The sequence below is a fragment of the Ceratotherium simum genome, chromosome 1 (genome assembly GCF_057802395.1).
Source record: "Ceratotherium simum simum isolate JZ-2026a chromosome 1, ASM5780239v1, whole genome shotgun sequence".
NCBI lineage: Eukaryota > Metazoa > Chordata > Mammalia > Perissodactyla > Rhinocerotidae > Ceratotherium > Ceratotherium simum.
Genome location: NC_141900.1, coordinates 63,144,840 through 63,167,473, shown reverse-complemented (window position 1 = coordinate 63,167,473; position 22,634 = coordinate 63,144,840).

Sequence of the window (22,634 nt, the reverse complement as noted above, 5' to 3'; positions counted from 1 at the left end):
TCTTTCTGGCTTGCAGCTGGCCGCCCTCTCCCTGTGTCTTCACATGGCCTTTCCTCCAAGTGTGCACATGGAGAGAGAGCGGTTTCTCTCCTGCTCTTTTTATAAGGTCACTAATCCCATCATGAAGATCCCACCTTCATGACCTCATCTAATACTAATTACCTCTCAAAAGTCCTATCTCCAAATACCATCACATTGGGGGATAGGGCCTCAACATAAGAATTTTAGGGGGACATAATTTAGTCCATAATGCTTCTTTAATCCAAGAAGTGGGCATAATAGAATATTTGGGAGAACAAACTACAATTCAATAAGGAAATATATATATATTTTAAGACACCTTCATAAAGAGTAAATATTTGGCTTTAAAAGGATTAGTTTCTTAGATTTTGTCTGTTCCTGTTTCTGTGGCCTGTCCACTACTAGCAGATGCCAAACTGAACTCAGGTACTGACCCCACATCTGGTACTCTCCCGCACCAAATGCAGAGTTGTTGGTCAGTGTGAGGGGTCCAGCCTATTCAAATCCACCCGCATTTTACTTTTAAATACGTACAGCGTTTCAGGCACGGTGCTGGACCAAGCAGGGCAAGGAAAGGAGATAAAGGTACATAACCACACACGAACACCAGTGTTCAGTCTAATGGTGTTTAATCTAAGTGGAATACAGGTCTGATAAGAAGCAAATGACCAAAGTAACATAGGATGCCGGGAGCCAAACAGAATGAGGAGGAAGGCAGGGCTGTTGAGAAGAAAAGCTGGAGATCTCCCCTCCCTTCCTTAGGGCTGGTCTGCTCTCCCCCTCTTCCTTCTGCACTCCACGAAAAGAGAAATCAGGAATAAAACCACCTAACAGGCAAAGAAAGATTTGTTTGTATAATTTCCTAATAAAGCTGTAAAAGTTGGCCTGATTCTTATCAGCTGAACGTTCTCCCCTCCACTGTTGGCCAGGCTAATAAGAAAAGCATTGTATCGAGGATGTTTGGAGGTGAATTTTATCCCTCCCTCAACAGTTCTGAGCAATAGAAGGGGAGGCATTACTATGAAGTTTTAAAACTCATACTACTTTGAAATTATCACGTAAGAATTGTCACAGGGGAATGCAGCAAGACTGCGATTTCTCCTTGTTTTACACCACAGGACTGAAAAGGGAGTTGAAGGAGATTAATTACATTCCCTGCTAATCAATGCAAAGACATATTTTTCTGATTCTCCATCTCATAATTTTTATTTCATCTAGTTTGGGCTTTTTTAGGGTTGCCAGATGTCCCAGTTTCAGTGGGACAATCCTGCGTTTTGAAGGTACGTCCCATCTGCTCTTGAAAATATTCCTGTTCACTGCTCTCTCGTGGACTGTAGGGTTTTTAGAGCTGCCAGCCAGAGTACGGCTGCTGGAGAGAAAATGATAAATTATTGTAACACTATAAAAAAAATCACTCACATCCACCCCCACCCCACCTTAGCAATGCTGTGAATTAATTCTGCAAGAATCTTTGTCATGAAAGATGACTCTCCAAGTCTCCATATGGGAATTTGAAACTCTTTCCACAATGGCTTTGAGAAGACAGAAGACATAGGCAGGGCAGGAAAGAATGCGTGCAATGATTCCTGGATGTGCCGCCAGAACACCTGGCTCTGCCATTTTCCAGAATAGTAACTTTGGGCCTGATAGTTAAGAGAAGAAACTATTTTTTAAGCGCCTACTGTTTACCTGACTTGATGCTAGGCACTTTAGATAAAGTATCTGATTGATTTCTACAATAACGTTGGATAACATAGGTTTTATCCCAATTTCATAAGTAAGGATGTTGCAGGTCTGATCCACTGAATCCAGAACTCCATGGTGCCAAACCCCATGCTCTTTTCACTACAGATAACTCACTTTCTTCATCTATCAAGCAAGAATAATAATACTCTATGCTTTGCAAGATTTGAAACAAGTCGATGAACAGATTCTCTCAAGGTCTCTTCCACGGCTCCAATAACAGGAGTGGGGGAACTTGTCAGTTAACGTCCTGTCTGCAGGAGGTTTTAAAAGGACAAGTTCCACTGAGCAAACATTCTCAGTGCTGGTCTAAGTACTTTTTAGCATGAACTCAGCCTAGATGTCAAGGCCGGCACTGTCAGAGATAAGCTACACTATCTCAGGGCCATGCAACCAAATTATCTTCATCCTTTGTATTCTTACATTCCTCTTTCCCCTAATTGAGGCATTGAAACTGCTGCTTCAATTCAGCTGTCATCTGAATAGGGCCACTCATTACATTATGAGCAGCCATTGTAACTTACTGAGAGTAAGTTGACCATATTTATTTTAACAGAACAAGGCCCTAACAGCAGAGGCATGGTGGTTGCCATCCCAGGCAATGGGATAATGTCTGGGAGAGAGACATTCCAGGGGAAGCTGTGTCATCAAGAGGCAGAGGAGAATGCTCTGGAATCCCGTGGGAAAGGCATTGAATGATTTCATTAAAACATGTTGCATGGTTTTCATCACACCAATAGCTTGATTTTTTTTTCCAAGCCCATCGCTTTTTTACTGTCATGCCTTGATAGAAAAGCCTCAATGGAAAGACAGTCGATAATCACCAACGTGGGCCTTTGTCAGCATGTCTAAGTAACAAATGTGCGCGAGGTGGAGGGATCCTAAAATACCGCCAGCACGTCAGCTGTCATCACTTCGGATGCTTTGCTGGCAGCGCATCACGCAGCCTACTCATTTTGTTGTTTTCCTCCTGCCCTTCTCGAAGGCATTTTCTCCCAGTAACGATGAAAATCTTTTTCTTAGATTTCAGTTCCTCGCACTCCTACCCTTCCCCACCTCTCTCTGTCCTTTACTGGGGGTAGGAGTTTTTATCTTATGAACTGTGGAAGTGCTTCAGCGGGTCAATAAACTCACAATTTTTTCAAAACTGTGCATACATATGTACATTCCATCAGATTCTCAAAGGGAGCATCAAAATAGTTAAGGACTAATGCAGTAAAATATCCCTTTCTCTGGGGTTGTAGGGCCAAATACAGCAATCTGGATGGGAGGTAGGAACCCCAGCCAATGTTCTACTAGTGGAGAGAGAGAAGAGTTATTTCTAATCCTGATTCCCTACATTACCACAAGCAAATTACTTTAGCTCCAAATTCCTCTGTTTTCTCAGCTGTAAAATGGGCTCAATCTGTGTCTCACTGACTCCTCAGCCCTCTGTTTTCCCTGCAGCCCATGCTCCAGGCACACGGATTTTCTTACTGGTTCTGAATACTCCACCCACTCAGGGCCAGGGATGAGGCCACATCTTGGTCTCTCCATTTCTGACCTCTAACAGTTCTCCCACCACATTGTGTAATAACTATGTGTTGACCTACCAGCATCCTCTCTATTTGAAATATGCTGGAGAGAGGTGGCCGTGGCTTATTCATTCACCACCAGGAGTGGGAATGAAGGAAGGCATTCATCAAGCTGTTGACGAGAGTCAGCTTGTCTGAATTCCCACGCACCCCGCCACCTTGCTATAGAGAGAGAGAAGAAATGAGCTCAGCAGGCACGACTTTCTAAGGGCGAAGAGAGGGTGGGTGTGTGTGGGCAACCTAACGGCCTCCCAGCTTTTAGTGTGTGGAGTGGCACTCTGCACTGTTTATTAAAAACACAGATTCCCAGGCACTGCCGGCAGAGATTCTGACCCAGTTTGGGATGGGCACCTGAAAGTGCACTTTTAGCATGTTCCCAGGTCATCTTGCAAGGCTTGGTTTGGTCAGGGTAGGGGGAAATAGGACATTAGTGAACTGAAAGACAACCACATCCTTTTTTTTTGCTGAGGAAGACTCGCCCTGAGCTAACGTCTGTTGCCAATCTTCCTCTTTTTTTCTTTTTCCTGCTTGAGGAAGATTAATCCTGAGCTAACATCTGTGCCAATCTTCCTCTGTTTTGTACGTGGGTTGCTGCCACCAGTGGTGTAAGTCAGTGCCCGCAATTCGAACCCGTGAACCCCGGGCCCACGAGGCAGAGTGTGCTGAACTTAACCACTGTGCCAAGGGACTGGACCTGCAGCCTCTTTTCCTAAGATCAGAAAGAAGTCTGAAGAGCTAAAGGAACCATTAGATTTCCTTGACCGTCCTCTGGGTGGCAGTGTGCAGAAGCTTCAGTGATACAGAAGGTGGCCCACCTCTGGGCTCTTGAATATTCACTCCACAGGGCTGGCACCCAGCTGGGGCTTCAGCTGTGGGCTCAGGTTTGCCAGTGCCAGGGATTTATATGTGTGGTAAGTATGAGGTTCTCCTCCAGATTTCTCTGCTCGTCCTGATTTGGGGAGAGAGTATTGTTTCAAAGACAGGAAGGTGTGTCTGGGGCCCAGTGGTGCTTGTCACTTCTCACAGAAAACAGTGAGTTCAGAATGGTGGGGGGTTCAGCTACTCCACTAGTTACTTTCCTCCTTGACTGTTATTTTTAATTACAGAGTAATGCATGTTTTTGTAGATGATTTCAAAAAAAAGCATGTAAACAAAAATGATTTTTAAAAGTCATCTGAAATCACACCACCCACAGATAACCACTGTTAACGTTTAGTGCATATCCTTAAAAGGATACTGTTTGGTAACGTGCTTTCTCTAACTTAACAATATAACAAGAACATTTCCAGGCTAGTAATCATATTTAAATAATTTTTAAAAGTTGCATAGTATTATAGTATTTAATTTATAGATGGACCATGGTTTATCTGACCAATTCAACATTGCCTTAAAGTTCTCACTCTTTCTCTCTCTCTCTCTCTCTCTCTCTCCTTCCTTTCTCTTTCTCTTCCTCCCTCCTTCTTTCAGTGTCTTTGGCTTTTATGGCCAACTCTGCCGCCAGCATTCTTACGGTTGTCCTTTGTTACACTTGTCCAATAATTTCCTAAAGCATAACTTCCTAGAAATAGAATGTCTGAGACAAAGGATATGCAATTACAGTTTGTAGTTGCTGTTTTCTGGAAAGGTTGCCCATTTTACACACACCATCAGTGAATGAGAGGGACCAGAGGACCTCACTGAAGATGCTCTGAAATCTTCTGGTAATTTGTCCTGCTGCTAGTCTGGCAGAATCCAGTGATAAATTAGCTTACAAGCTCTCCATTCTAGGGAGTTAGAGAACTGTGGCTGTAGAATACCTTCACAGAGGGGCTGGGTGATTCTACCTTGTTCTAACAGAGCAGTCTGGATGGCAAGCCTGCTCATCCTCTCCACCCTTACCCCCTAGGCTTGGGAGCCTGGAGATTTATTGCAACTACCCTAGAATTACTCCAAGAGAAGATATTGGACGAGGTGGTGGCGACACTGAAAGGTGTGGCTAACGTAAATGTAGTGTCAGCCTCACTATCTCCTCATCTCTCTTTGGGACAATGACCATGACTGTCTTTTCTTCCTGCCACACAGAATTCCTCAGGTATGGGCAGTGCGCGAGTGACTGGGACTTCAAGCTATGCCCCAGGGTAGGTTATGAGCAACCCAACGACATTCAAAGGCAAAATGTTGGAATCCACTCCATCCCAACAGGAGGAAGGGAGAATAGGCTCACCATGGCCAGAGTTGAAATTCCAGTATGGCCATGAGAGTAGAACGTAGGAAACCCACGTGGTAACAGAGAACACGTAAAGCTATAGGCGTGAAGCAGCCAAAGACTAAGAAGTAAAAAGAGGCGGGAAAGTTGCCAAAGGATACCAGAGGCAGGAATCCAAGGTGGATACATGATCCAGAACCCAAAGCCACGAGTCCATTTATAGAGCAAGGAGAGGTGGTTGGAGGGCCTGGGCACAGTCTAGGGCATCTTGTTGCTTCGAGTTTGCTTTTATCAGCCTACGTGGACGTGGCGCTTGGATGGATCACATGCAGCCCCCGCACACAAACTCACATGTCTCCTGCCCAAAGCCCAGGGGCAGAACAAACTGGCCATACAGCCAGATCTTCCAAGTACACAATAGTATGGTCATTATAAAATGGCCAAACAGCAGAAATGAGCTTTGGCACCAGGGTGGGAGGAACTGTTTCACAGAGTTAGACAAAAACTATCAGGGAAGAAATGTCCTCGGCTAGGGATCTGGAGAAGAGGTGTACAAACACGCCCATTCCAGTTCTGAAACTCAGCTACACTACACTGGCAGCAGGGGTGGCCCCAGAGAGAGTCAAGGAGGGACTAACAGCAACAGGCCTGGCAGGCATGTTAGCCCCTGTGCTGGGGATGAGATAGGGCTGGGTGTAGTAGGGAGAGACCAGACCCCAGTATACCCCCGAGTTGTTCACCATATGAATATATTTGTTTCACAATTTAAAAAAAACTAATTAAATTTGTTTCCCAAATTGTTTTCATAAGAACTTTGCATGCCGTAACAATACAATGTTGAGTGAAAAGAAAGCAGAATATAAAATTATGTACATGGTATAATTTCAACTCTGCAAGAATGTTTATACATGTGCACAGAAAGGTATTAGAAGGAAATAAATCAATATTTTGACAGTATGGGGGAAATTTTAAACTTTGACCTATTTTATCTGTTGATACTGGCCATTCTCTGTCGTTGGTTGTAAGTCTCCAGTTTCAGGAAGCAGGAAGCTGCCACCGCTGTACTGCTGGCCAGTCTGTGATAAGAATGGGGTGGAGCCCAGGCGGGGGCATTAGTGGATTCAAGAAATGAAAGAAGAGGCCACAGCACCGCGCAGAGCAGTCAGGTCCTAGCCAAGTCTAATGAGAACTGCTCTCCTTTCTATAGCTTTTTCTCATTTCTTATTTTCGCTCCCTCTGCTTTCCTCTGTAATATTTTTAATTTGTTGAACTGTTTGTGCCCTTTCATAACCAAGGTAGATATCAATCAATTACCCGATTGATTACAAGGAGGCAGTCATGGCAAACAATGTCAGCAGGAATATAATGATTACACTTAGGTTAATTGAAGAGTAAACTGCAGATAGTTCTTATCACATGATACAGATTCAGCCATTTTCAAGTAATCTGTGTTTGTAATTCACTGGTTAAAAAACACCTCCCAGTGCTGTTAGAAAGAGATATCCAAACTAGGGGGACTTGACTGCGTGATGAGAGGCAGTTTGGTTGGAGCAGAAAAATTCATGCGTGATGAGGAATGATAATGGGGTTTGATCCCAGCACCCACCCACCCCTGCCAAAGAGCCAGCTGTGTGACCTGGGATAAGTCACATACACTCTCTGAGCCTTAGATTTCTCATTTGTTAAACGAGAAGGTAATATCCATCCTCTAGGTAAATAAAAATTTATATAAAATGATGCTAGACGACCCAGCACCAAGAAGTGAAGTGCCGTTTTCTCTTCCCCTCATATCTCGTCCACACCCAAATCAGGTTACTGCAGTTAAGATTATCCCTAAGAAGATGCTCTCTGTCAAAGTAGAGCTCCCTAGCCCAGAGGCTCATAATGTGAGCCAGTCTTGCCTTCCTTCACGGCCTCTACCTGCACCTGGGTCTAGATTTCTCTCCGTGGAATTCCCTGTGAACCAGTCTTTCCCGCCCCCAGCCTGAAGCTTTAACTTTGCTAAGTACCAGATTTGTTCCCTCATTAGTCCAGGGTGGGTGCCAAGACAGTCATATCTTTCAGATGTTTAGAGTGCCTTTTAGAAGAAATTAATTGGTGCTCAGAAACACCGTCACTTAATGTGAATATTTTCTTTACTTGACAATAGTAAAAAAATAAGAGCAAAGCTGTTGTTGCTCTTAAAATATATATTCCATGAACTCTGAATTTCCAAAGATTAATTCATCTGGTTTGAATAGCCATGTCCAATAATTAGTCTTTTAGTAATTCTTTTTTTCCGTGAAAACTAGGAATTTTCTGCCAGACCATCAAGCTAGATGAGATAAGCTTTTTTCCTTCCTTTTTTTCCCAGAGACCCCAACCTCCAGGAAGCCCTAAATCTATTTGATAACCACCTGAAACTTGAATATCCCCACGAGCTACAGTTCTATTAGTTAATTTTTGATATAACAATTCACCAAACAATCCTCAGCAGTTTCGTTTGCCTACAGACATGCCAAGAGCTGGCCTTGCCTGGATGTTCAGGTGTTCAAAGACAGTTTTCCAACTAGAACTGGCCATTTGAATAACAATGACTTTCACAACAGCAGTAGCAGCAACGGTCATTCTATCGCCATATCTAGTACCCTTTAAAGCACAATAGAGGCCGAGCATTCAAGAGATCTCTTGCAATTATGAACACAGAGATAGAGTCCCCATCACCACTTTCTCCCACATTCAATTTCCATATGCAATTCCTCTTTAGTGAGCATTGTCAAGTCCACTCAGCAGTGGAGAATAAACCAAAACACTTAGATTGTTTTAAGGCTCCAGAATATAAAAAAAAAATTAAAAATGTCAAAACAGGGTCACAAAAATGATGCTTTTTAAAAAATATTTACATTTAACAAATTAATATTTCATACCAGAAATATGATGTAATGCGATCACGCTGTTCACAAGCGGCTGTTAGTAATAAAATAATAACAGCTTACATTTATTGAGTTACTATAAGATTACTAAATGCTACACATTGCTCAAAGCACTTTTCATATCTTATGTCATTTAACTTTTCCAACAACCTGATGAGGTAGATTCCATTACTGATATCTCAAAGACAAAAGAACTGGGGGCACAGAGATGTTCAGTAGCTTGCCCAAGGTGAAAGGGAATGGAGACAGATGTACAGTTTTCAGATGTCTTCCTTCCAATCCTGATAGTGTACTTCTGAAACCATGTGTTGCCTCAGTTAGAGCAGGGACATAAGTCTAAATCTGAGATCTTTGTGATGTGACACCTCTTGTCATTTGCAGTCATCGAGTCACACTTTGCACTAACTCCAGGACCTCGGCACCATGCTCACCAGGCACACAGCCTCGTGGGGGTGTACTCCTGCGCCACATTTACTTTTGGCTGAGTCTCAGCTTAAGCACGGGGTCCGTCTTCTTCTGTAAGGCAATGAATACTCCGCTAATCTCTTGGTCTTCTGAAAGGAGGAATGAAGCCCGCTTGCTCAGCACCTTCTGCCCCTTCAAACATCACTCCCAGACCAAGACTTGGAGCAGGGCCAGGAGTCCAGGGAAGTCACCTTTGCTCCTGCCTTTGTCCTCAAACCCTGGAGAAGGTGCGCGCTCCCTGGACACCTGCAAAACATCTCAGCAAAGTGAGTGAGCAGGATGGAGAATCACACGGCTTGATTCTTTGTATCCTTAAACAAGAGAAGGAACCAGAGGGTAAGAGAAAGGGCGACAGCGAGAGTGTGCATTTTCACATTATCCCATCCCCTTCTGGATCCACCCCGGTCTCGCTTCTGTCCCCTGAACAGCTCTGTTAGTGACACTGACGGCCTCTGTGTTACTTATAATCCAATGGATACGGTTCTGTTCTCATCTTAGTGCACCTGCTAGTAGTTTTTGGCACCAGTGGCCGTTTCCTCTTCCTAAAATGATCTCTTTCCTTGGCATCTGTTCTCAACACAGTGCAAGCTTTCCTCCCACCTCTGTGGCCCCCTTCTCAGTCACACAGCAGGCCTATCCATTCTGCAAGGATTGGCCATGGGCATCTTCTTCTCTTTCCCATTTATCTTTGCTCAGTCTATGGCCAAGACTTCAATCACCAATTATACAGAGATGACTTTCAAATTCACGTCTTGAGACCAGACATTTCCTTTGATCTCCAAATTTGTGTATCCAAAAGATTACTTAATACAGCTCTTTTTAGATATCTCAAAGGCACTTTGGATTCAACTTTCAGTGTGCTTCTGAAATCAAACTTATGATCTTCCCACCATGAACCTGGTCCTTTTACGTTGTTTCCTTTGTCAGTGAATGGCCAGAATTTACCATGTTCCTTTCCTGCTCAAGGTGCTTGGCACATGATGCTCCTTTTTTACATTAATAAGTGTTGTATATATATTTACATATATATGAATAAGCATTGTGTATATATGCATATATACAAAATGGCAAATATGTAGAAATGAATCCCATTTTATCACTTGCTAAATTTCAGAGTCTTAATGATCATTTTCATTTATGTACAGAGGTAAATAAAAATCAAATCAAATAAAAACTTATTATAAATAAAAAAATGTATGTAATAAATATTACAAAAAAAGATGGACTTGGTGTTGAATTCTGCATAAGTAAAATATTTAACTCAGCACAAACTGCAATTATTTCCATCTCAATTACTGTAATTATAGCCTAAGTTGTAATCTGCCATTCAAACAACTGATTGAGTTTTCTATTTCTATTTCTTGTTTTCCCATCGGTAGGCAGCTGCTTACATTGATGTTTGGGGCCCTTTCAAGTGTAGGGCACTGGTCACACATCCGTGAATCAGGTTGTACCTATAGCTTTTACAGAGTTTTCCTTCAATTCTTTGTACTCCAAACACTATGTCTCTAATTCTTCTGAAATTTTTATACCTTCTTCAGCTTTTTCCTATATTATCATCCTCACATTTTATTCATTCATTCAACAAACACTGAGGGAATGGCTCCGATATGCCAGGACCTGGGCTAAGTGCTAGAGATGCAGAGATAAATAGGTGATGAATCTTACCTTCAGGGGCCCAGAGGACTTTGGGTACCAACCTTGGAGTTGAAGTCCCTTCACGAGATACCAAAAGTGTTGCTGCCCTTTGCTCTTTGATGATCAATAAATGTGTGACATGAAACTCAAATGCATTCATAATAAAAAGCAAATTTTATCAAATGAGATATCACTGCTCATGAACCATATTAGCAGAAATTATAATTCCCAAGATAGTCAAGAGTGACTTGCTCATTCATATTTTGGATGCAATATGCCAACATTTACTAAAATTTTTAAAAAGCAGTATTTCATTATATCTCCTTCTTTTACTTTCTCACACAGATGTATTCACACAAGTGCATCAAGACTTATAAAGAATAATACCTATGTGGAAGAGAGGGAAAGGTGTTCATTACAGTATTTTTTGTAACAAGGGAAAAATACATAGAAACAACATAAATGCCCATCGAAAGGACATTAGTTGAATTACAGTTCATACAAGCAGAGGGATATTATGCAGCTAATAGGAAGAGTAACGTGGATTTCTTCTTGTTGACAGGATGCCACAGGCATATTGTAAAGTGACAAAAACAAATTACAGAATAGTTTGTAGAGTATGATACCATTTGTGATTTGAAAAAATAATATTCAATACGCAGATAAACATATCCATAGCTATCTCTATATCTGATATAAACATTGAAAAGTTCTGGAAGACAAAAGAAACTATAACAGTGATGCTTCTGAGGAACAGACTTGGAGCACTTTGGGCAGAGAAGGAGGAGACTTTGGCTTTTTACTTTATTTCCTATTGAATGGTTTAAACTGAAAATGAATGTTTACTTCTTTTTTTTTTTTTTTTTAAAGATTTTATTTATTTTATTTTTTCCCCCCAAAGCCCCAGTAGATAGTTGTATGTCATAGCTGCACATCCTTCTAGTTGCTGTATGTGGGACTCGGCCTCAGGATGGACGGAGAAGTGGTGCCTCGATGCGCACCCGGGATCCGAACCCGGGCCACCAGCATTGCAGCGCACGCACTTAACCACCAAGCCACAGGGCCGACCCATGAATGTTTACTTCTTTCATAATTAAAAAAATACTCAATTACAACAACTGAGTCAATAACTCTATTTTTCCATTCCTTCCTTTACCTCTACTATCATTTTGGATAAGACGTGGAGAAAGTGGTTAAAACACTTTAGGAATTCAAAAAGTAGTGACATCTTCTACAATCAAGAGTGCTTGACACAGCCTATCTCCTAACAGCCAGCATCAATTTTGCCCTATCGCCACATGATCCTTCTTCACTGCACCGTCTGCCTTTGAAGACTTTATAACTATAGCTATATGAGGCAGAAGTTGTCTCTTTTTTCCTGAGAAGAAAAAAAACTCTACGTAACCATTGTAATCTTAAAGAGGACTCCTGAGCATTGAAAATCCTTTACTCTTCCTCTAGCCCTGGTGAAAATCATTTAGAAGGGATATTTTTTTGCCAAGTCCACAGAAACCTCTATAAGGAATAGAGAAGCTTCCTTGTCTTCCCCTTCCTTCTTCCCAGAATGGTCTCTTTAGTCAGACAGTTTTTTTAAATCTTATTTTAACTTTTGATGAAAACCTACATACCAACTTTTGCAAAGATAATGGAAGAGATAAGAAAATGTCCTAAAGAGGCAGCATAGTTCAGTGGAAAGATCAAGAGACCAAGAATCAAAAAACTAGATTTGCAGTCTTGTTTGTTTTATCCTCTAGAGCAGCACTATCTAACAGAAATATAATGTGAGCCACATATGTAATTAAATTTTTAGTGGCCACATTAGAACAAAATACAAAGAAACAGGCAAAACAAATTTTAATATATTTAATTTAATTTAATATATCCAAAATGTTATTTTAACATAAAATCAATTAAAATTTATTGATGAAATGTTTACATTTTTTTCATACTAAGTCTTTGAAATCCAATGTGTATTTTACACTTGCAGCACATCTTGATTTAAATGCTAAATTTTCCTCAGAAGTAATTTGATCTGTATCTAGATTTCATAAAGTTTACAGCTGAAAAAGTAGATTAACATAGTCAAGTTGCTCTAGACATATTTAAAATTTTTCAATGACTGAATCAAATATCAGTTTTTAAATTTACATTAATTAAAATGAAATAGAATTTAAAATTCAGTTTTTCAGTTTCTCTATTCACATTTCAAGTGCTCAATAGCCATGTGTCGCTAGTGTCTACCATATAGGACAGTACTGATTTACAGTGTGACATTGGAGAGGCCAGTTACTATCTTAAAATTCAGGTTTACCATGTGAATCATGAGATGATTGGACTGATTTATCTCTTATGTCACTTGGAGTTATATCACTTAGTACTTTAAAATGACAAAAAAAAAAAAAAAAAAGGCAGAATAACAGAGCATCTGAGAATCTCCCCTTCCTATCCTTGAACAATTTCTGGGCTGGTTTCAACCTCAATGAGTTTTAGACATTTCTGAGGGTATTTTAAAACCTTAGTATGCTAATCATGAGTGAATAGACCCCATAAAAATTATTTTTAAATATTTGCTAAATTAACCTTGAAGTTATACTATCATATTCCTCAAATGCCTTTGCTTTTTTTGTTATATGTTCGTGTGTGCCCCTAAATTTTTGGAAATGTGCAAGGTGACCGTGCCAGAATCAGTAAGGCCTGGGAACATAACACAACCCACTGCCAACTGCTTCTCTCTATCATTATTCATCTGCTCAAGGATGGTTCTTTTCCGTCGCCACATGAGCTTGTTTTCTACTTCACCTACCTGTCCATATGAGTTAAAGTTAACTTCTAATTTTTTACATTATCTAAGAAGCCAAGAAAGTAAGTTGAGAACCGCATGTATGCTACTTTCATTTTAGATAACTGCATACAATAACAAACTGTATATGGATCATACTCTATAAATTTCAAAAATTTTTACATAAATAATTTCACTTAAACATTCATCATTCATGTCAATACAAATGAAAGGAAAAGAGGAGTTTAAAATCATGCAGCCAGTAGGTAGAACACCTGTATTACAAAACCAGTTTTCTAAGTCTTAATTGAGTACTCCTTCTAATACATCACTCGGAATACCCCATATCAGATTTCTGCTGGGGCTAACGTGACATTAATTCCACTTGGTATATAATCACCCTTCAACTTAGGCACTTTTCCTATGTGCTCAGGATGTTCTATGATTCAAAGGGCAGCCTAATGGAAAAGTAGGATATTATTCCACTTTTTCAGAGATCAGACTTCTGGCAAGTTCTTTCAACTTTCTAGAACACAGTCCTGAATTCAAAATCAAGAAGAAATAAACCCAAAAAATTCCATTACTTGATACTGAGCAATAAAGGTGATTAAGTGGGTTGTCAGATGCCAGTGTTTCCAAGGAGATGTTACTTGAAAGTTTCCATGGTGCAAAACAACAGGGGTTCATTTTCTGACTCAGATTCCAAATAGGAAGGTCACTCTTCCCTCCCACTGGATGCTTTTCTCACAAAAAAAGAACATGAGAAGGAACAGGGCACAGAGGTACAATCAAGGACAACAAACGGTCCTTTATGAGCACAAGGAATAGGATGAGATGAGGTTCCCTGGAGGTCATGGAGTGATCCCTAGTGGGGAGACTGACCAAGCTTTCGGCATACTTACAAATATGTGATGCAATAAGTCAACAGAGAAATAATAGCAACAATGTCATCTCATTGTCACAGTCACTTGAGAGAACATGGACTTAGAAAATTCAGGTTAACGAGACAGAGAACTACAGCTTCTCCCAGCCATTTCAGGGTAATGAAGCACACTAAACTTACATTACTAATAATTGCCTTGAAGCAAGAAAAGAATATCATGAAAAAAATGATAATCACAATAACGTTGATGACATCAGTGATGATGATGCTAGTAATAGTGAAATGTTGATTTACTCTCTTCTTGGTTTTGCTTACGTACAGCTAGTGAACTAAGACAGGCCTGAGAGGGAAGGTCTAGGACAGGTCATTGTGCCTACTCTGGCCTAGACATTGAGACAAAGTCCTGCTCCTACCCTCTATGGCTGTCTGGTTCATCTTCAGACTGGCCTTTCTTAGCCCTTGGTGTAGGAAGATACTGAGGACCTGAGATTCAGAGCCTTAGGAAGAAGGAGCAAAGGAGGTTACTCCAGTCTCTTTATTCTAGACCAGGGTCTTCTGCATGGTCCAGTCTAACTCCCCAGAGGAACACATTGTGATCCTGTTCCCAAACAAGTCACTCTACAATATAATACCCAATGCAAATGTCAGCTTGCATTAAGGTGTTCCCTTTCCTGGCCTCGGTGCAGATGGTGTACTAGGGAGGAGTGCTCTTGCAGAACACACCTGCAACCTTTGGTGAACCTCCAACAGACCAAAGCAGTATATGCACAGAGGACTAGAATGTGGGCAGCCAATCCCACATTGTGGCAGGTACAACTGGCATTAGGAAAGGCCTCCAGTGCCCTGTTTCCAAGACATTATCCATGGATCTCTAGGATTCCCTCAAGAACTACCCAGGAAAAAGGACAGAGAGGCTATGTATTCAAGTCTTTGGGCCAACGATCCTTATTTCAACCAGAGCAGCTCTCCATTAACTACTTTATATATTGGTCATCTAAGTGAGATTTTTTTTTTGAATAAAGAATTCTGCAGCATAAAACAACAGAAAAAAGGCCTAATAACCACGACTTCAATGTTTAAACCCCCAATGGCAAACTGTATCAACCATGTCTTTTTATTTTCTGTGATCTGATGCTTTGACATCTGGTGCCCTGCTGAGCCTGGATGGACTGTACCACCCAGGGGTAGCCAATTCCTGGAGATAGTCAACAAGTCAACCAGAAGCGTGCCTTTCATATGCAAACCAACCAATACCCCCAATCGGAGGCTTCATTAGGTTCTCACATTCTAAGCTACTATTCTCCTGCCCTAATCACCCCAGAGCCAGGTACCAGACCACTAGGTACAGCCCCTATGTCTCAGAGCCAGCTGAAATTATTCAAACTAACTAATCCTAAACCTGCTTACCCGGCCTTGCCTCTTCCTTCCCACGGAAATCATAAGAAAGGCTCTTGTCCACAGCCCCCTGCCCCCACCCCGCTCCTTCTGCCTCCTGTCCAACCCCACTGCTTCTTCGTGTGGCCCTGCATGGTACACCAAGCTTCCTGTTTCTAGGAAACTGATAAACTTCTTAGCTTCGTGACGGTCATTTCTGTGTCTGCGTGTCCTGCCATACTTGATTAAAATAAATCTCAGTTACTCTTAAAACACAAAATGCAGCTCCTCCTAACCAGCAGAGCTCTGACATGCAGCTTTGGGCCTTTTGGATTGAAGGAGTCAGACACAGGTGAGTGGTCTGAGGCCAGCTACTATGGGCTGTTTTTCATTTCTCCTATCTCTCAGCCGTGATCAAAAGGCTGATGTGCTCCTTTAGAGATATAGAGTCAAGTCCTATGACAAATGGATGTTTCTGTTGCAATTAGATTAGTAGGGTTATCCAAGGCAAGGAAATTTAAATGCAGCACAGGAGATCTTTGGGGACAGGGCAAATGACAAAGGACATAGCTCTGCACTATTGTTCCTCCTCTGTGTTTTTTTTTTCCATTAGAATTAGAGGCTGTGCCATGGATGGAGATGGTGAGGTTCAATAGTGCTGATATTGCATTTTTTGGACCATATTGGTCTTTGATGTACAATTTATTTTCTGTTGAATTTGGTTGGAAAATATAACTGATTATAATTCAAAATTGAAAACAAAATGTGATTGACTTCTCAGAGCTGATCAATTGTAAATTCTCTGATTGGCATAAATTTTATTAATATTCAGTATAAATCCATTTCAATGCTGGAAGCAGTATTTAAGAAACATTGATAAAGGCTTTGGGAGTTCAGCCATCTGCCCCACAGATCCCAAGGGAGAATGGGAATAAAGGTGAGGATTTAGAAGAAGGGAAGGAATTTCTAAGGATGCTCAGTAGCTTTCCTCTCCGTAGGAGGACAGCTGCATCTCTATTTGGCCACAGGCCTGAACAATAAGGTCATTGAGAATGGGGAAAGAATAAGAAGTGGAGAAATGCTGTTTTCTATAGAGGTTCAAGGCTCCTCTTGGCTCCATTCTGCCCACTTCCAACTCCATCGCTAGAAGAGTGAGGTAGAACCAGAAGCTAGGGCATTTTATTAGGTGACAGTTCTGGGGATAGAAATTTTCACTGGGATAAACAAAAGAGAGAAAGATCTGGTCCCACACAAGAATTGAATCTTGGTCATTTGTCTCACTGCCATCTCTTTGCTCTTCTCAGGAGGTAAGATGACTCTCCCCCAGCAAGCAGCCCTGCCCTAAGCCAGCCTGGGTTGGGCAGCCCAGACCAACTGTGCTCTAGACAGCAACATAAATACAATCTCACTTTCTTGCTTCACCTTGTTGACTTGTCTTCCTTTCCTAGGACTGGACTTTCCTCACCATGTGATAGTGCATTCATTAGGTCTGTTTTGGTTGTAAGTGACTCAAACACAACTTACACGAACTCAGTGTAATGGAGAGTGTAAAGCTCATGGAGGCAATTCACAGGTCTTAGAGCAGATAGCACCAGATGCTCAAATGCCACCAGAACTATGTTCTATGTTATCTCTGCCCCTTAACTTGATCCCTTAGAGAAGCTAAGGGTATGGCTCTTTGCATGGCCACCAACAGCTTCCAGGCTCAGGATGTCCACATTTGTGCCTGGAAGAAAGTAAGAGCCTCCCCAGTCCAATGAGAGCACCTAGAAAGTGCTTTGATTGCAGCAGCTCAAGTCAGGCATCCAGCCTCCATAACATTTTGGCCAAGAAGTGGTTGGAGGTGGAGGTGTCACATGAGACCCAGAAGCCCCCATCAAGGTCACATTGTAATGTTGAAGAAGGAAAATGAGCATTTACCAGAAGAAGTGTATTTGTATATTTGGGTTAGAGCAAGGGTTCTCAGCTGGGATGATTTAGCCCCCATCCCCACCCTTGGAGGACATTTGGCAAAGTCTGCAGACAGTTTCAATTGTCACAACTGGTGTGTGTGTGTGAGTGCTGCTGGCATCTAGTGTGTCAAGGTCAGTGATGCTGATACACATCCTATAATATGGAGAATTGCCCCCACGACAAAGAAGTATCCAGTCCAAAATGTCAATAGCAGTGAGGCCAAGCTAGAGGGGAGGGAAGTGGTGGGGAGAATCTTGCATTTACTAGAAGGGGACAGAAGTTTGGGCTTATTTGACAGTAGAAGTTCCTACAAATGGTGAGTTATGGAGGCTGCTATTCAAGCCTGGGAATGAAGGACAAGACGGTCCGGAGGCCTCTTGACCGGCTCTGCTTCTCATGTTTTACCTGCTTGGGTCTGGGCAGGAGCCTTCTGCGTGCTGCAGCCTCGTTGGCAGGCATTTCATTCTTTAGAGGGGGCAAGATCCTCACATTATTAAAGGGTTTATCTTAGTCATGTTTCTGTAGCTATAGCTCTTGGGAACCACGGTAGGTGGCTGGGTATGCTGGGAGCAGGGCTACCTCTGCCTACACAGTCTGTCTGCCCACCACCCTCTCATGCCCTCCCTCACAAGAAACTGTGTCCCTCATTGCATGAGCCTTTCTCTCACCTCTGCGCCTCTGTGTAGGCTGGTCCCTTTTCCTTTGACTGGCTTGCTACCCTTTGTCCTTTAAGGCTTGGCTCATGGGTCACTCCTCTAAGAAGTCTTCCGTGAACCACACACACACACACACACACACACTTTCACATTTTCCCAGGGGAGATGCCCCACATCTGTGCTCCTATGGCATTCTAGGTTCATCTCCACCATAGCAGAATCGCACAATACCAGAGTGAGATTTTTGGTCTCACATCTCAAAAAACCAGGAATCTCCTTGAGCAAAGTGACTGTTTTAGTCCTTTCTGGATCTCCAGAACCTAGGACAGTGCCTACCAAGATGAGTATGACTTCACCTACCTGAAAGGTGGAGACTGGATAAAATGACCTCTAAAGGCTCCTTACTACTTAAAGATTTTTGACAACATAACAAATTGGAAAGATCAGAGGTGAAAGTAGATCTTTAACCTATTTCTGTGCAGTATGAATGAAAAACTCTCATATAAAAGAAGAACCAGAATGACAATAAAGAGAAGGGCAAGCCCTATCTTTGCCCTACCTAGCAAGGCCTCCATCCAAAATGCCGGCCTGAAAGCCATTTTTCCTGAGGATGTGTTGAGAGCTCTTGTTTCCAACCTGGCACCGACATAGTTAAAGCTGCACCATTTGCTGTGTGAGGCTTTGATTCTGCTGACTTTATTTCAAGCAATCAAAACTATCTAATTTGCATTCACATTCACATCAGTGGCCCATATGTTAGCCCTGCTTAAAAGCTATAGGCTTGCATTCATTATGAAAGACTTGGCTCCCCTTCCTATCTTTTCACTTGAAAATTATTGAGATACTGTTGCTACAAAGGGTTATATTTAGCGAAGACACAGTGTTTCCGTGTGTGTATGTGTCTCTGCCCATCTCTGTGTGTCTGAAAGGGATCTGATATTTGTATCTTCCTCCAAAATATCTGATAACTTTCATAATGAGAAGAGGAAGAGCCGTGTCTTTCTCTAGCCATTTCATATGTGACAGCGCTGCCTCCTACCTAAGGCATCATTAAAATACCGCGTTGCAATATGTCAGCACACATGATTCTAGACCACACACTGAGACCCGATAAGCAGGCCCCTCTGGAGAGCTGCAGTGAGAAATTCAGTTTCTCGAGAAGGAGCCCAGCCAGGGTTTGCTCCTGGGATTCAATCACATCTCAATTAGATTCCACTCACCAGTGGGAAGGGCTTATCTGTGTCTTCTTCTTTTATTTATCAAAATTTACCGAGCCCCTACTATGTGATAAGCACTCTTCTGTGCAAAGTCACAGAGATTTGTAATGAAGGGTTTCTGCTATCAAGGAACTTACAGGGAGCAAGGACAGAAGAGGGAGAGCATTCTAATAATTATGACTCTGTTGGAAAATGCTAGAATGCTGGTATGTGCTAAGTGCTCAGGGTACATTCAAAGGGGGTGGTGGGCTCTTCCTGGAGAGTCAGAGCAGCCGGCAGGATGAGGTGGGGAGAGAGGTCATCATGGAGCTGGGCGCATTTGACCTGGGTGTTCATGAAGGAACTCACGGTTGTGGAGAAGCAGAGGCAGGCTAGGACAGCAGGAACTAGAGGAGGGCATGAGTTCAGTAAGCCTTTGTCCCACTCCCTGGCAGATTCTGATGCCATGAGCACCCAACCCCTGACTGTGGCATAAATAAAAGATGCAACAGCTGGAGTGTGTCAGCCAACTACAATAGTTTCTTTGTTCTCTAGAAGTATATGCAAGAAACTGGCAAAGTGGTTGCCTAATGGGGAGAAAACCAGGAGACTGAAGACAGAAGTCAGGAGAAGTCTGTGTCCTTTTGACCCACTTGGATTGTTTTTCCTGCTCTGCATAGGTGTTACTATTTAAAGAAAAATTCGAAATATATTTTGAATTGATGAATTCTAAATAACACTCCATTTCAAATTTTTATCATTAGAGAAGATAATCAGAGAAGTTGTATCATGACATCAAGTTAGAAAGACCAAATTGAGTGAAATGATTTAATAGCCTGTGTGTGTATTCAGTACTTTAGTTATTGGTAGCAAAAACTCTGGACTGATGGAGACCACCTAAAAAGTTGGGACACTTGGTTGAGAAGCCCAAGGCTGGACGATGTTGCTCACTGGAGGGTGCAGTGCAGGGAGCAGAGAGGTGAGGTGGGAGGGCAGCTTGGTTCCAGTGTGATGATGGGTGGCATCCTTATTAAAGGGTCAGCCGATAAAAATCTACTCTCCCAAGGATGGATCAGAAACACTCACACTGCAATGTAAATTGCTAAGACTTGCTCATTTCAATAGGAGAGCAGGCTGAAAGAAAAAGGAAGCTAGGCCACTCCAGAGCCTAGTCTGGGATGTCATTCACCTCAAGGTATTGGGGAATGATGTCCCCTCCAGCTGTGCAGGGCAAACCTGTACAACAGCCCTGGAAAAGAGTATGGGAGAGGGAAGCTTCTAGCATGATTTGGAGGGTGGAGATTTAGGGGTGGAGGTAGGACAGAATTCTCTTTTGGAATTCCTGAAAATCATGCTTCCTAAGTGGCCAGCTGTATACAAGTGTCCCCTCATGCTCTTTAGCCTTTTCTTCTTTTTAGTAACAAAAACATTTTAACCTGGTATGTGGCTGTCAACTAGAAACTACATTTCCCTGCCACTCTTGCTGGTATTAGGGTAATGAGTTATGAAAGAAAGTGGTTCTGTAACTTCTGGCTCATCTCCTTAAAGACGAGCTGCTTGTCCTGGATCCCTCTCTTCCTATCCAGCTGTCTGGGAAATGGTGATGCTAGAGGCAACCTGAGAGGTTATGTGTCAAGGACAGCAAAGTCACAGGTGCTACTGCATTGTGGAGTCTCTTTGTTACAACAGCTTAACATGTACCCTTACCAGTACAACAGGACCACTTAAAATTCATACAAGTGTTCCATGCTACGTGAAAAAACTAGAAAATAAGGAAAAGCACTCTCTCTCTCTGTATATATATCCCAGATCTCAATACTAAGAGATAATTATCATTAATATTGCGATGTATATGCTTCCGATTTTTCTATATGTAATGTATATATATGTATTTCATATATATATTTTATATATCTAATATATTTTAACATATATATTTTTAATATATGTGCATTTCTTTTTTTGTGGTGAGGAAGATTAGCCCTGAGCTAACATCTGTTGCCAACCCTCCTCTTTTTTTTTTTTTTTTTTGCTGAGGAAGACTGGCCCTGGGCTAACATCTGTGCCCATCTTTCTCTACTTTACACATGGGATGCCTGCCATAGTGTGGCTTGATAAGCTGTGCCTAGGTCTGCACCCAGGATCTGAACCTGTGACCCCTGGACCGCCAAAGTGGAGCCTGTGAACTTAACTTCTACACCACCAGGCTGGCCCCTATATGTGCATATTTTAATAAATACATATTATATATATTTACTCCATGCATACTATGCTACAACTTATTATTCTCACCTAACAATGTATCATGAATTTCCATATCAGTAAATAAAGAACTACAACATCATTTAATGCCTGCATGATAGTCCATGGTATGGGTGTTTCATAAACAATTTAGACAAACCTTTGGGACTGCAGGTTTGTATCTTATAATGCAGTGACTAAGAGAATTGGCTTTTGAGACAGAAAGATGTGGGTTCTGCCAAGTCAAGTCTTTGGACTTTGGACAAGTCACTCTAAGCCTCAGTTTTCAATTTTGTCAAAAGAGGATGATAATGGTACCTACCCTATGAGGTTGCTGTGAAATTAAATGATCCAATGTATATAAACATGCTAATGTATATAAAGGGCTTAGCTGGTGCCCAGTACGTAGTAAACACCTAGTAAGTATTAGCTGTAACCATTAACAATACTCACCATGTTTGCTATTATAGAAAACACCATGTTATTCATCTTTGTATGTTTATCTTTGTGCACCTATTATTTCTTCAAAACCCTTAAAAATAAAAATGTGTATCCCCTTGCATTTTCTCAGTCAGAAACTTTACAAGGGCCAGGCAGCTTGTACATTTGGTGGCTTGTCATAAGGTTGCTGGTAGGAGGCCAATTCAATCCACAGGTCATTAAGTGAAGGATATTGCTGATGTGTTTTCTCTATTTCCCCCATTTACATCATCTCAAGCCCAGGGTCCAATCAAGGCTTCTGAACTCACCTTGCTGTTCTCCTGCTTTGGTGCCCACTGTCCTCCTTTGTTGTAAGAAGTCATACTCATCCTTCAGCACCCTGTTTAAATGACTCCTTTCCTCCCTCCTGCACTCTGCATCCCTATAATAACAACCATCTCAGCCGGCTCTGGCTGAAGTGAAGAGCAAGAAATGACAGGTGATTTGCTGGGTATGCTCAGATTGCCTGTGAATCCTGGCGTTTACCATTTATGGTATGACCTTGGGTAAGTTATTCAGCTTCTTCCTGCCTCA